At 34.9% G+C, this 12,045-nt stretch overlaps 1 protein-coding gene across 1 annotated transcript in view; it reads left to right on the top strand.

The window, feature by feature from the left end:
• LOC101900537 (uncharacterized) overlaps nt 1-12,045 on the top strand; it is a 223,396-nt gene that overhangs the window by 59,849 nt on the left and 151,502 nt on the right. Inside the window, exon 2 of the mRNA XM_005179455.4 lies at nt 4,798-4,897. The gene's annotated coding sequence lies outside the window, so the exon portion shown is untranslated. The remainder of the gene's footprint in view (nt 1-4,797; nt 4,898-12,045) is intronic.

A 12,045-nucleotide genomic window follows, 5' to 3' on the forward strand; every position in this document is an offset into this window, starting at 1 on the left:
TGGATTTGTCGCTATGGTGTTCCATCTGAGGTTCATTCCGATCAAGGGAGGAATTTTGAATCAGCGATCTTCAAGGAAATGTGTGACTCCTACGGAATCAAGAAAACCAGAACGACGCCCCTACATCCACAATCAGATGGCATGGTGGAAAGATTCAATCGCACCCTGGAAGAACATCTACGGAAAGTGGTGGACAGTGGCCAACGAGACTGGGATGAGCATATTCCCAAGTTTTTACTGGCTTATAGATCGGCCATTCATGATTCCACATCCCGGACCCCAGCCAAAGTTCTGTTCGGAAATGAATTAAAGCTACCTGGCGATTTGATATTCGGTGCTACCCCAAACGACGATGTGAACCAAGATGAAGACAGTCAAAACTCTTTTAGTAAAGTCCACGATGCAGTCCGACATCGAATAAAAATGGTTAGCAACCGCATGAAGGCAAGGTACGATCGAGCGGCAAATACCGATGGGTTTCAAGAAGGGCAACTGGTACTATTGTTCAACCCACAACGAAAGAAAGGACTATGCCCCAAATTACAAACGCACTGGGAAGGACCCTACAAGATTGTCACGAAAATAAATGACGTCGTTTATCGCATCCAGAGGAGCGACAGTCCCAGGTCGAAGATGAAAGTTGTACATTTGGAGCGGCTGACCCCCTACGGAACGGGAACTGTGCCTATTCGGGACGAACAGGCTTAAGCGGGGGGCAATGTTACGAATATAACTTTAGATTTAAGTTAATTTAGATGAGTTCCGTTAATTTAAGAATTTGAATTGTAACGTAAATTTCTACTACGCAGTTTATTTGAATAACTTCACAACAACAACTACTGTATAGATTTTTCTACATCCTTCCATTTCCTCTTTCATTTTCTATTTTGTTGCTGACGTACAATTCTTGTTAAACGTCATCATTGATGATCGCTTAATTCCTCTTTCTTTGTTACCCCCTCGCCTGTGTATGTGTTGTTGTTATTGTTCACTCAATGTAAGTTTGTATGTGTTGTTGTTATTGTTCACTCAATGTAAGTTTGTATGTGTTCGTTGCATTGGTAGATTGTTCGTAATCTAGGCGTTACCAGATCGTCTAGAAACTTCTGTAGCGACAGGCGAGGCTCATATAAATAGGGGAAATGGAAAGGCAGTTAGTCAGTTGTGAATCAGATCGCGAATTGAAACCGTCGAGTAAAGTAAAGTGCAAAGTAATGTTGTGTGAATAAAATCATTGTAATAATCGTAATCCGAAAGAACCCGCGTTTTATTTGGTACGAGCTGTATTGGGAAATAAAACAACGTCTACACGGGATTAAGTAAAATCCAAGAACGTAACAATACTTTCGATTATTTTTAAGAATTTTCAAGGATATCATCGTTAATTTTTTAAAGAATATTCTTTCCATGACTCCAAAATATATAATTCTGGATTCTCTTAACACATTTTGTAAGGACTCTTAAACATAAAACCGTGGACAATATGTAAAATGTTTTTTCAAATAACATTTTTTAAGACTTTCAAGGATATATTCGTGTATTTTTAATATAATATTTTTTCAAGGAATTTAAAGGATATACTCGTGAATTAAAAAAAAATATTTTTTCCACAATTTTAAAGAATATAATCCCGGATATATTTTTTAAGGACTCTCAATGTTTTTAAAGGATATAATTGTGGATCTTTTAAAATAATATATATTTTAAACTTATATTTTTTCAAGGATATAATCATGAATTTTTAAAAGAATATTTTTATAGGGACCTTCAAGTCGTGGATTTTTAAGGGAATATGTTTTTCACGGATTTTAAAGGATATAATCGTGGATTTTTAAAAGAATATCTTTTAAAGGATATAATCGTGGATTTTTAACAGAATATTTTTTAAAGGATATAATCGTGGATTTTTAACAGAATATTTTTTAAAGGATATAATCGTGGATTTTTAAAAGAATATTTTTTAAAGGACATAATCGTGGATTTTTAAAAGAATATTTTTTAAAGGACATAATCGTGGATTTTTAAAAGAATATTTTTTAAAGGACATAATCGTGGATTTTTAAAAGAATATTTTTTAAGAGATATAATCGTGGATTTTTAACAGAATATTTTTTAAAGGATATAATCGTGGATTTTTAACAGAATATTTTTTAAAGGATATAATCGTGGATTTTTAACAGAATATTTTTTAAAGGATATAATCGTGGATTTGGATTCATGAATATTTTTTAAAGGATATAATCGTGGATTTGGATTCATGAATATTTTTTAAAGGATATAATCGTGGATTTTTAAAAGAATATTTTTTAAAGGATATAATCGTGGATTATTGAAAGAATATTTTTCCTTTAAAAGGTATAATCGTGGAATTTTAAAAGAATAATGTTTATGGACTTTCAAGGATCTTCAGGGATATGATCGTGGATTTTTAAAGAATAGTTTTTATGGACTTTCAAGGATCTTCAAGGGTGTGATCGTGGATTTTTAAAGAATAGTTTTTATGGACTTTCAAGGATCTTCAGGTCCTCTAAAGGATTTTGGAGGGTATTATTGTGGATTTTTATAATAATATGTTTTTATGGATTTTGAACGATATAATATTGGATTTTTAAAATAATTTTTTTACCGGGACCTCCAGCTTTTTTTGAGGATATAATCGTGGATTTTTAAAAGAATATTTTTTCAGGGACTTCCAGAGATTTTGGAGAATATATAGTCGTGGATTTTTAAAAGAGTTTTTTTACCGGGATCTCCAGCGATTTTGAAGGATATAATCGTAGAATTTTAAATGAATATTTCTTAAGGACTCTCAAGGATACAATGGCAGATTTTTAAAAGAATATTTTTCAGGGATTTCCCCAGATTTTGGAGGATATAATTTTTTTAAAATAATATTTCTAAGGACTCTCAAGGATACAATCGCAGATTTTTAAAAGAATATTTTTTCAGGGATTTTCCGTGATTTTGGAGGATTTAATGGACTCTCAAGGATACAATCTCAGATTTTTAAAGAATATTTTCTTAGCGGGCATTCAATGCTATAAACGTGAGTTCTTTTTAAGAACGTTTTTAGGACTTAAGAAAAGAATGGGACTGTTTAAAGACTTGCGATAAAAATTTTACATAATGAAACAAGTATTTAAAAAAATATGTTTTCAAAAACTTTCCTGCAAAATCGTTGGATTCCTCAAAGAAAATTTTTCATGGAGTTCCAGGCTAGGACTTCTAAGAAGGATAATATTTTTCAAGGACATGGAAAAACTTGGATATTATAAAAATATTTTCCAAGAACTTCGTAGTAAAAAAGTTGAATTAAAAAAAATATTTCTTTCAATGATTTGAAAGGACAATATTTTCGAAGGATGTAACCATGGATTTTTTTAGAATATTTGTTAAAATATCCTCAATACGATAATCTTGAACACAATAATCAAGAATTTTATTTAGAAAAAAAGTTTAAAAACTTTGTACAGACGTGAAATTTTTATAGAATACTTTTGAAGGTCCTCCATAAAGAGTATAAAAAATTTCGACCCCATTCGGGTTATCATGCCACTCTTGTGCCTGTCACTTCTAGCATTTTGTTGCTCTACTCATCACTTCCATTGAATTGGTTGGTTTGTTTGTTTGTTTGTTTTGTAAAGTGTAATTGTCTCATTGTCAACTGTCAGTGCTGAAGTGTATAAAACACACTGTGTAAACACTGTGGCTGAATGACAGCCATGTTGGCCTCAAACAATATCAAAATATGCATATGAATCTAATTCGTGGTTATCTCAAACACTCACACAATCACACACACACACACACTCAATGACCCTTAACCCCCCAGAGTGGTGAAACGAGTATGCAGGATATACAAATGTATTCATGTATGCATGTGTGTGTCTGTGTTTGTGTGCAAAATAATAAACAAAAGGTCCTTGTGTAAACTACACATTTGAGCAATCACACAAACACTTACACTTTGGTCAATTGACTCAAATAAATAAAAGTTTTTGTTGTTGCTGCTATCGTTTTTGTTGACACTACTACAATGCCACTCTCTATGTGCTGTGACATGGCAACCTAAATAATAATAACAATAATAATAAAAAAAGAGGCACACACACACACTTTGACATTGATAGATTTGTTTATAAACATTGGCAACTCAGGCTCCCTAGATATCGAGGAGACCCCAATTCACCAATTTCACCCCCCCCCCCCCCCCCCTCCACTACTCTCCATTGTTGTGGTACAATTTAATGACCATGTAGTGTCACTGTCAATCAATAAATAAATGATGGAATGGATTGGGAGAGGGAGTGGGGAAGGGGGAGGGTTAGATTTGACCCGAACAAAAATATCATGGCTTTTTGCTGCAATTTAATAAAGCAAAAGGGAGTTGGACGATAGAAAGGAAGGAAGGAAGGGGTGGAGAAATCAAAAGCAAAAATAGAAAAATAACTTTTAGGCTTTTTGATCCATTCACATAGAATGGAAAAAAAATGAAAAAAAGTAATAATCAAATAGAAACACCACTTTGAAAAATATATGACAATATGTCAAAAAGTTTAATAGAATTTTCAATTGGATTTTGTTTTTTTTTTTTTTTTTTTGTCACACATAAATTTTTCAAAAATAATGGGGATTAAATTTAGTTTGATATGGATTTAAAGTTGAAAGAGATTTAAAGGATTTTTTTTCCTTTGAAAATGTATATCAGATATATACATATATGTATTTGTGTATGTATATATGAAAAATAATAAATTGATGCATTTTAAAATTAATTAATTTTCTTTATTTTTTCAGAAGAACTGGTGAGTTTTGAAAGCATTAAAAAAGCGATAAATGCATTGCCACCATGGCGTATAAGTATTAAAAGGAATCATACGCAACAGTGCAGCGATGTGTAAGTAATATTTTTTGTTAAAAATTACTGATTTTTTTAAAGGATTTTTCAAAGAAAATGAATTTTGAATGGGGTTTCAAGGACTCTCAGGGTCATAATCGTGAATTTTCTTGGATGGATTTTAAAAGAATATTTTCTCAAGGACTTCTTAAGTCATAAACGAGTGTTTTTCAAAATGTTCTTCAAAGATGTTCAAACGTGGATTTTAAAGAATAATTTGTCAAGGGACCTCAAGGCTGTAAATTTGTATTTTTTTTGGAATAGTTTTTTAAGTACTTCCAAGGACTCCAAGACTCTAAAAGGATGATTTTTAGACTTCCAAGGGTATAAACGTTGTATTTAAAAGAATATTTTTTTTGCAAGGATATACAAGGCTATAATCGTTGATTTTTAAAATATATTTTTAAGGATATCTAAGGCTATAAATGTGGATTTTTAAATAATATTTTTCAAGGACATCGAAGGCAAAAAACGTGGTTTTTTAAAACTATTTTTTAAAGGACCTCAAAGGATTTTTAGTTAATATTTTTTCAAGGACTTCCAAGGCAACAAACGTGGATTTTTAAAGAAATTTTTTTAAAGGACCTCCAAGAATTTTTATTGATTACTGTTTCAAAGACTTCCTAAGCTATAAACGTGGATTTCCAAAGAATATTTTTTAAAGGGCCTCCAAGGATTTTTAGTGATTACTTTTTCAAAGACTTCCAAGGCTATAAACGTGGATTTCTAAAGAATATTTTTTAAAGTACTTCCAAGGATTTTTAGTGATTAATTTTTCCAAGACTTTCAAGGCTATAAACGTGGATTTCTAAAGAATATTTTTTAAAGGATCTCCAAGTATTTTTAGTGATTACTTTTTCAAAGACTTCCAAGGCTATAAACGTTGATTTCTAAAGAATATTTTTTAAAGGACCTCCAAGGTTTTTTAGTGATTACTTTTTCAAAGACTTCCAAGGCTATAAACGTGGATTTTTAAATGATATTTTTTAAAGGACCTCAAAGGATTTTTAGTGATTATTTTTTCAAGGACTTCCGAGGCTATAAACGTGGATTTTTAAAGAATATTTTTAAAGGACCTCTAAGGATTTTTAGTGATTACTTTTTCAAAGACTTCCAAGGCTATAAACGCAGATTTCTAAAGAATATTTTTTAAGGGACCTCCAAGGATTTTTAGTGATTACTTTTTCAAGGACTTCCGAGGCTATAAACGTGGATTTTTAAAGACAATTTTTAAAGGACCTTCAAGGGTTTTTAAGAATATTTTTTCAAGGACATCCAGGAATTTTTAAAGAATATTTTTTAAAGGACATCCAAGGGTTTTTAAGAACATTTTTTCAAGGACATCCAAGAATCTTTAAAGAATATTTTTTCAAGGCTTCCGATGCTATAAACGTGAAGAAGGGAGTCTCTATAGACGACCAGAAGGGAGTCTTTATAGACGACCAGAAGGGAGTCTTTATAGACGACCAGAAGAGAGTCTCTATAGACGACCAGAAGAGAGTCTCTATAGACGACCAGAAGAGAGTCTCTATAGAGGAGCAGAAGGGAGTCTCTATAGACGACCAGAAGAGAGTCTCTATAGACGACCAGAAGGGAGTCTCTATAGACGACCAGAAGGGAGTCTCTATAGACGACCAGGAGGGAGTCTCTATAGACGTCCAGAAGGGAGTCTCTATAGACGACCAGAAGGGAGTCTCTATAGACGACCAGAAGGGAGTCTCTATAGACGACCAGAAGGGAGTCTCTATAGAGGAGCAGAAGGGAGTCTCTATAGACGAGCAGAATGGAGTCTCTATAGACGAGCAGAAGGTAGTGTCTATAGACGACAAGAAGGGAGTTTCTATAGACGACCAGGAGGGAATCCCTATAGGCGAACTGGAAGCAGTCTCTCTATCCGAGCTTGAGGAGTTATAAATATGAATTTTTTGAAATAGAACTTTCAAGCCTGGAAACATGGAATTTCAAAGGAAGGGTTTCAAGGACTTTCAAGGCGCTGATTGTGGCTTTTAAGGCTTTAAACGTGAACTTTCAAATTATAATTTTTCAAGGATTTCTAAGTCTAAGTCTATTCTAAGATTTTAAAAAACAATGTTAATAGTTTTTTAAAAATTATTTTTTTTTAAAGGAGATCCAAGGCTGTAAACGTATATTTTTAAAGAATATTTGCACAAAGACTACAAAGGTTATAAATCTGGATTTTTAAATTGAATTATTGCGAGGAATTCCGCGGATTTTTAAATATTTTTTTTCAAGGATTTCCGTTATATTTATATTTAATTTTTAATTTTTTGAATATCCCCAAGCATATTTTTTTTAGGACTTCCAATACGTGGATTTTAAACGAGAAAGAAGGCCTCGTCTCTCTAGACGAACAGGAGGTAGTCTCTTTAGACGACAAGGATAGAGTCTCTGAAGACTTCCAGAGGGAAGTCCCTACAGAAGACCGGAAGGGCGTCTCTGTAGGAGTCCAGAAGGGGGCAGGAGGAGTTTTAAATTCTTTTTTAAAAAATATTTTTCCAAGGACTACCAACGTGGATTTTTGAAACAAATAATTTCAAGGACTTACTACGAGGATTTTTAGAGAATATAATTTCAAGGACTTCCGAGGGCTTTAAATCTTGATTTTTATATGATATTTTACCAGTACTTCCATGTTTGGATGTTTATATATTGCAAAAGCATTAGCAAGGACATCCAAAATTTGCTTATTTGATTCAAAGAATGTTTTTCAAGGACATTCACCACTAGAAATGCGGACTTTCAACATTTCTTGCAATGACTTCCGAGGGAAAAAAACTTGAATTTTATAGAATATTGGATCAAGGACTTCCAACGATATAAGCGTTTATTTTTAAGCATATTTTTCAAGGATTTGCAGGCTTACGAGATTGTGAAATAAGATTTATTTTTAAATTTAAGGAAATTCAAGGCTGTAAACATGGATTTAAAAAAAAATGTTCTTAAGGAGTTTCAGAATATATATTTTTTCAAGGACTTCTAAAAGCTATAAACATGGATTTTTAAAGAATACTTTTTTCAAGGACTTCCAAGGATATAAACATGAATTTGTAAGGAGAATTTTTTTAAACCAAGCAAAGGGAAATTTTTAAGTTTTTTTTTCTAAAGTCTCCGCATTGTAAAATTCTGTTTTGCATTCTTTTTCAAACTCACGAATTGCGAACACTTTTCCTTCCAATTCAAGTTCAATGTGTACTCAACAAATAGTTGATTATGCTCATCACCAACTGCAGTTTTCTTTACTGTTACTTTTGTTTAGATTTTCCTTGCGATTTTCGCTGACAAGAAAATGTTTTCTTTTTTTTTTCACGTGAAAGCAAACAATATTTCTGCTCTGATTTGCTTTGCAATTCATTATTTAAACAAAGTTTTTCATTTCAGTTTTCAGTTGCGTTCTCTCCCCGTTTTTGTCATTGCGAATTCCTGCAATGACATCATTATTGAAAAACTTTTAACGAGAGAAATGGTCCTCGTCGTCCTCGTTGCGCGATATTTGATTCCTGTTCATAAATCACTGGATTTGTTCACAACTTTAAAGAAAAGAAACAAAAAAGTGCAAGCTAACAAAAAATTCGGAAAAAAGAAAATCTTGGCACATATTTGGGATGAAAAACTTGTATAAATCTTTAATAGTTATACAAGGCAAACAAAAACAATAACAACAGCAATGCAAAAGAAAAGAAAATAAGCCAGCTGAAATCAAGGTAAACTCTAAGAAAGAGGATAGAATTCATAGTACTCCTGTTGTCCTTATTCTGTGTAAGGACATAGAGAAGTATATTTTATAGCCATTGAGGGTAATTGGAATGAAAATTCAATTGATATATGGAAGTGCTTGTGAAAATACTTTATAAAAATCCAATTTTATAGCCTTGAAAGCCCCTGATAAATATTCTCTAAAAAGCGACTTTTATGACCTTGGAAGTCCTTGAAAAAATATGTAATTTAAAAATCTACATCCATAGCCTTGGCAATTCTTTTTTTTTTAAACCTGATTATGGCCTTGGAAGTCCTTTAGCCTTAAAAGTCCTTGAAAAAATATTCGTAAAAGTGCATATTTATAACTACTTATGCTTGTTTATAGAGAGTCCTTTCAGTTCTTCCATATTCCTGCTCGTCTATACATGCTCCGTCAGCTCGTCTATAGAGACTCCCTCCTCTGCTCGTCTATAGAGACTCCCTCCTCTGCTCGTCTATAGAGACTCCCTTCTGTTCGTCTATAGCGACTCGCCTCTGTTCGTCTATAGCGACTCGCCACTGTTCGTCTATAGCGACTCGACCCCTTACTCGTCTATAGAGACTCTACTCGTCTATAGAGACTCCCTTCTCTGCTCGTCTATGGAGACTCGCTTTTTTGCCCTACTATATAGAGACTCCCTCCTCTGCTCGTCTATAGATACTCCCTCCTCTGCTCGTCTATAGAGACTCCCTCCTCTGCTCGTCTATAGAGACTCCCTCCTCTGCTCGTCTATAGAGACTCCCTTCTGTTCGTTTATAGCGACTCGCTTTGTTCATCTAAAGAGACTCGACCCCTTACTCGTCTATAGAGACTCGAGCCTCTACTCGTCTAGAGAGACTCGAGCCTCTACTTGTCTAGAGAGACTCGAGCCTCTACTCGTCTAGAGAGACTCGAGCCTCTACTCGTCTAGAGAGACTCGAGCCTCTACTCGTCTAGAGAGACTCGAGCCTCTACTCGTCTAGAGAGACTCGAGCCTCTACTCGTCTAGAGAGACACGAGCCTCTACTCGTCTAGAGAGACTCGAGCCTCTACTCGTCTAGAGAGACTCGAGCCTCTACTCGTCTAGAGAGACTCGAGCCTCTACTCGTCTAGAGAGACTCGAGCCTCTACTCGTCTAAAGAGACTCCAAGCAGCTCGTCTATAGCGACTCCCAGAAGCTCGTCTATAGAAACTTCCAGCAGCTCTATAGATACTCCTTGCTGGTCGTCTACAGTCCCTTCTTGTCGTCCAAAGAGACTTCATGGAGCTCGATAATAAAGGCTCGTAACAGATCACCTATAAAGACCCCCAGCAGTATTTGTCGGAAATAGCATCAAATTCTGGAATAATTTCCAGAATATTTTCGCGATAATATTCGGCATTTATTCTGATGCCACGATAGATTAATACAAGCGGAGAATGACCATCGGCTGTTATGGCGGCCCTAACCATCACCATTGCCGGCGCTTGAGTTCTGCTGGCCAACGAATGTTTTCTCATCGGAGAAAACCAAATTCGGCAGTTCACCACTTTCGGCCAAGCGAAGCTTTTAAGTCTATTTTCTTTCTGTTGCGGTGTAAGTTCTTGCACTTTTTGGAATTTCAATGGCTTTACCCCGAGCTCCCCCGATTTTTCATCTCACCCTGTAGAAACTCGCTCTGGTTGTCTGTAGAGACTCTCACCCGTTCGTCCATAGAGATTCTCTCCATTTCATCTATAGGGACTGTCTTTAGTCCGTATTTTACAATATCTCTCCCGCAGGTATATAGAACCTCTTTCCGGCTCATCTATAATGGTGTCACTCAGTTCATCTATAAAACTGAGTCTTTAAGCTCCATGAAGGCAGTCTCCCCTGCCGCCTATCCCGGCCGAATGATGTTTGCTTCTCATGTCACACATTTGGTTTTTTCAAGGGAAAAGATTTAAAAGAATTTTCCATGCACGACTAGTTCTAGAGTAGATGTCATATAAAGTTTTCCCATATAAAAGGATGTGGACTTGAGGAGAGTTGGATATATGTAGGGGGGACATGTAAAGAGCGATGGTGAAAATCTTTTACCAAGAAGATGACTTTTTCATAAGAATATTGTTGTGGTATTAAGCCTCATAAAGGAAACATACACACACACACGCCAACACACACGCCAACACACACATGTATACCCAGTCATACGCTATTTATACTCAGGCAGATTTGTATTCATACGCAAAGCACAACCTCAAATATAAGCATGTGTGTAGCACACACACACACACATTTATTATAGTAGTATTGTACATGCATCCATTCACACACACACATCCTTACCAGTTGAAGCAACATTTTCAAGAGTTAAAGATGCCTTGAAAATATTTAATATAGCTGGATATTTGAAACAACTCAGAGCAGCAACAACAACACCAACTATGGTTTTCAACATTTTGCAGAGTTGTTCTTGCTCAAGCAACAACAACAAAAACAGAAAAAAATACAAGAAACAAAAACATCATGACAAGCCATCAGACGCATTGCTTCAGAAATCATCCACAATTAAAGCACCTTTTATGCTTCTGAGTGTTTGAGTTTTGTCTTTAAAACTGAAACAATTTCTACTCTCGTTGTTGTTGTTGTTATTTCTATTTTTTTTTTTTTGTTAAAAGAAACATGAAGCAGAAGCAGAAGAAGAAAAAAAAAAACAAACAAAAACTTATATACTTCTTATCCTTTAAACCGATTTCTCTTCACAAATGATGAGTGAAAGATGACGATGATGAAGAAGACGTAGAAAATTAAAACAGAAAAATCACAACAACAAAATACAACTACACCTACACGCACCAACACATTGAAATGTGTGGTAATGTGTTCTTGCCTCAGAAATGGACACGTGTGCCAGATGTCCAGGTATGTCCATCAATGATGGACATTTGTTAGAAATATCAGGGGGGGGGGGGGGGGAAACTAAAGGAAAAGACTGGCTGAGGATTTTAAATTTTGACAAGGGAGGAAGCAGAAAGGATCCTTAATTGACGAGCTTAACCGGATCTTCCCCAAAGTGTGGTAAGGGGTTTAAAAAGACGAGCCAGAACGAGTCGTAGGAAAAGCGTCTCTGTCTCCCTATAGACGAACTGGAGAGTCTCTTCGCAGGCGATCTGGACGGTGAATTTTATTTAAGGCTGGGTTTTTGGAAATTTGTACTAAAAAGTAAAAAGAACAAGTTAAAAAGTATCAGTCGGTATTGCCGCCAAATATATACCCTCAGCCTATGTTCGATTATTTAAATATATTTTGACTAGTGTTAAATTTAATCAAACGTCTGAACCTCTATGGAGCAGGTCCCGAAGGTCTGGACCAATATTGCCCATTTCCTATCGGACCCAAAAATATGATATAAATATTTCGACAGATGTGCCAAGTCTAAATGGAATCGGA

The sequence above is a fragment of the Musca domestica genome, unplaced genomic scaffold, assembly GCF_030504385.1.
Source record: "Musca domestica strain aabys unplaced genomic scaffold, Musca_domestica.polishedcontigs.V.1.1 16, whole genome shotgun sequence".
NCBI lineage: Eukaryota > Metazoa > Arthropoda > Insecta > Diptera > Muscidae > Musca > Musca domestica.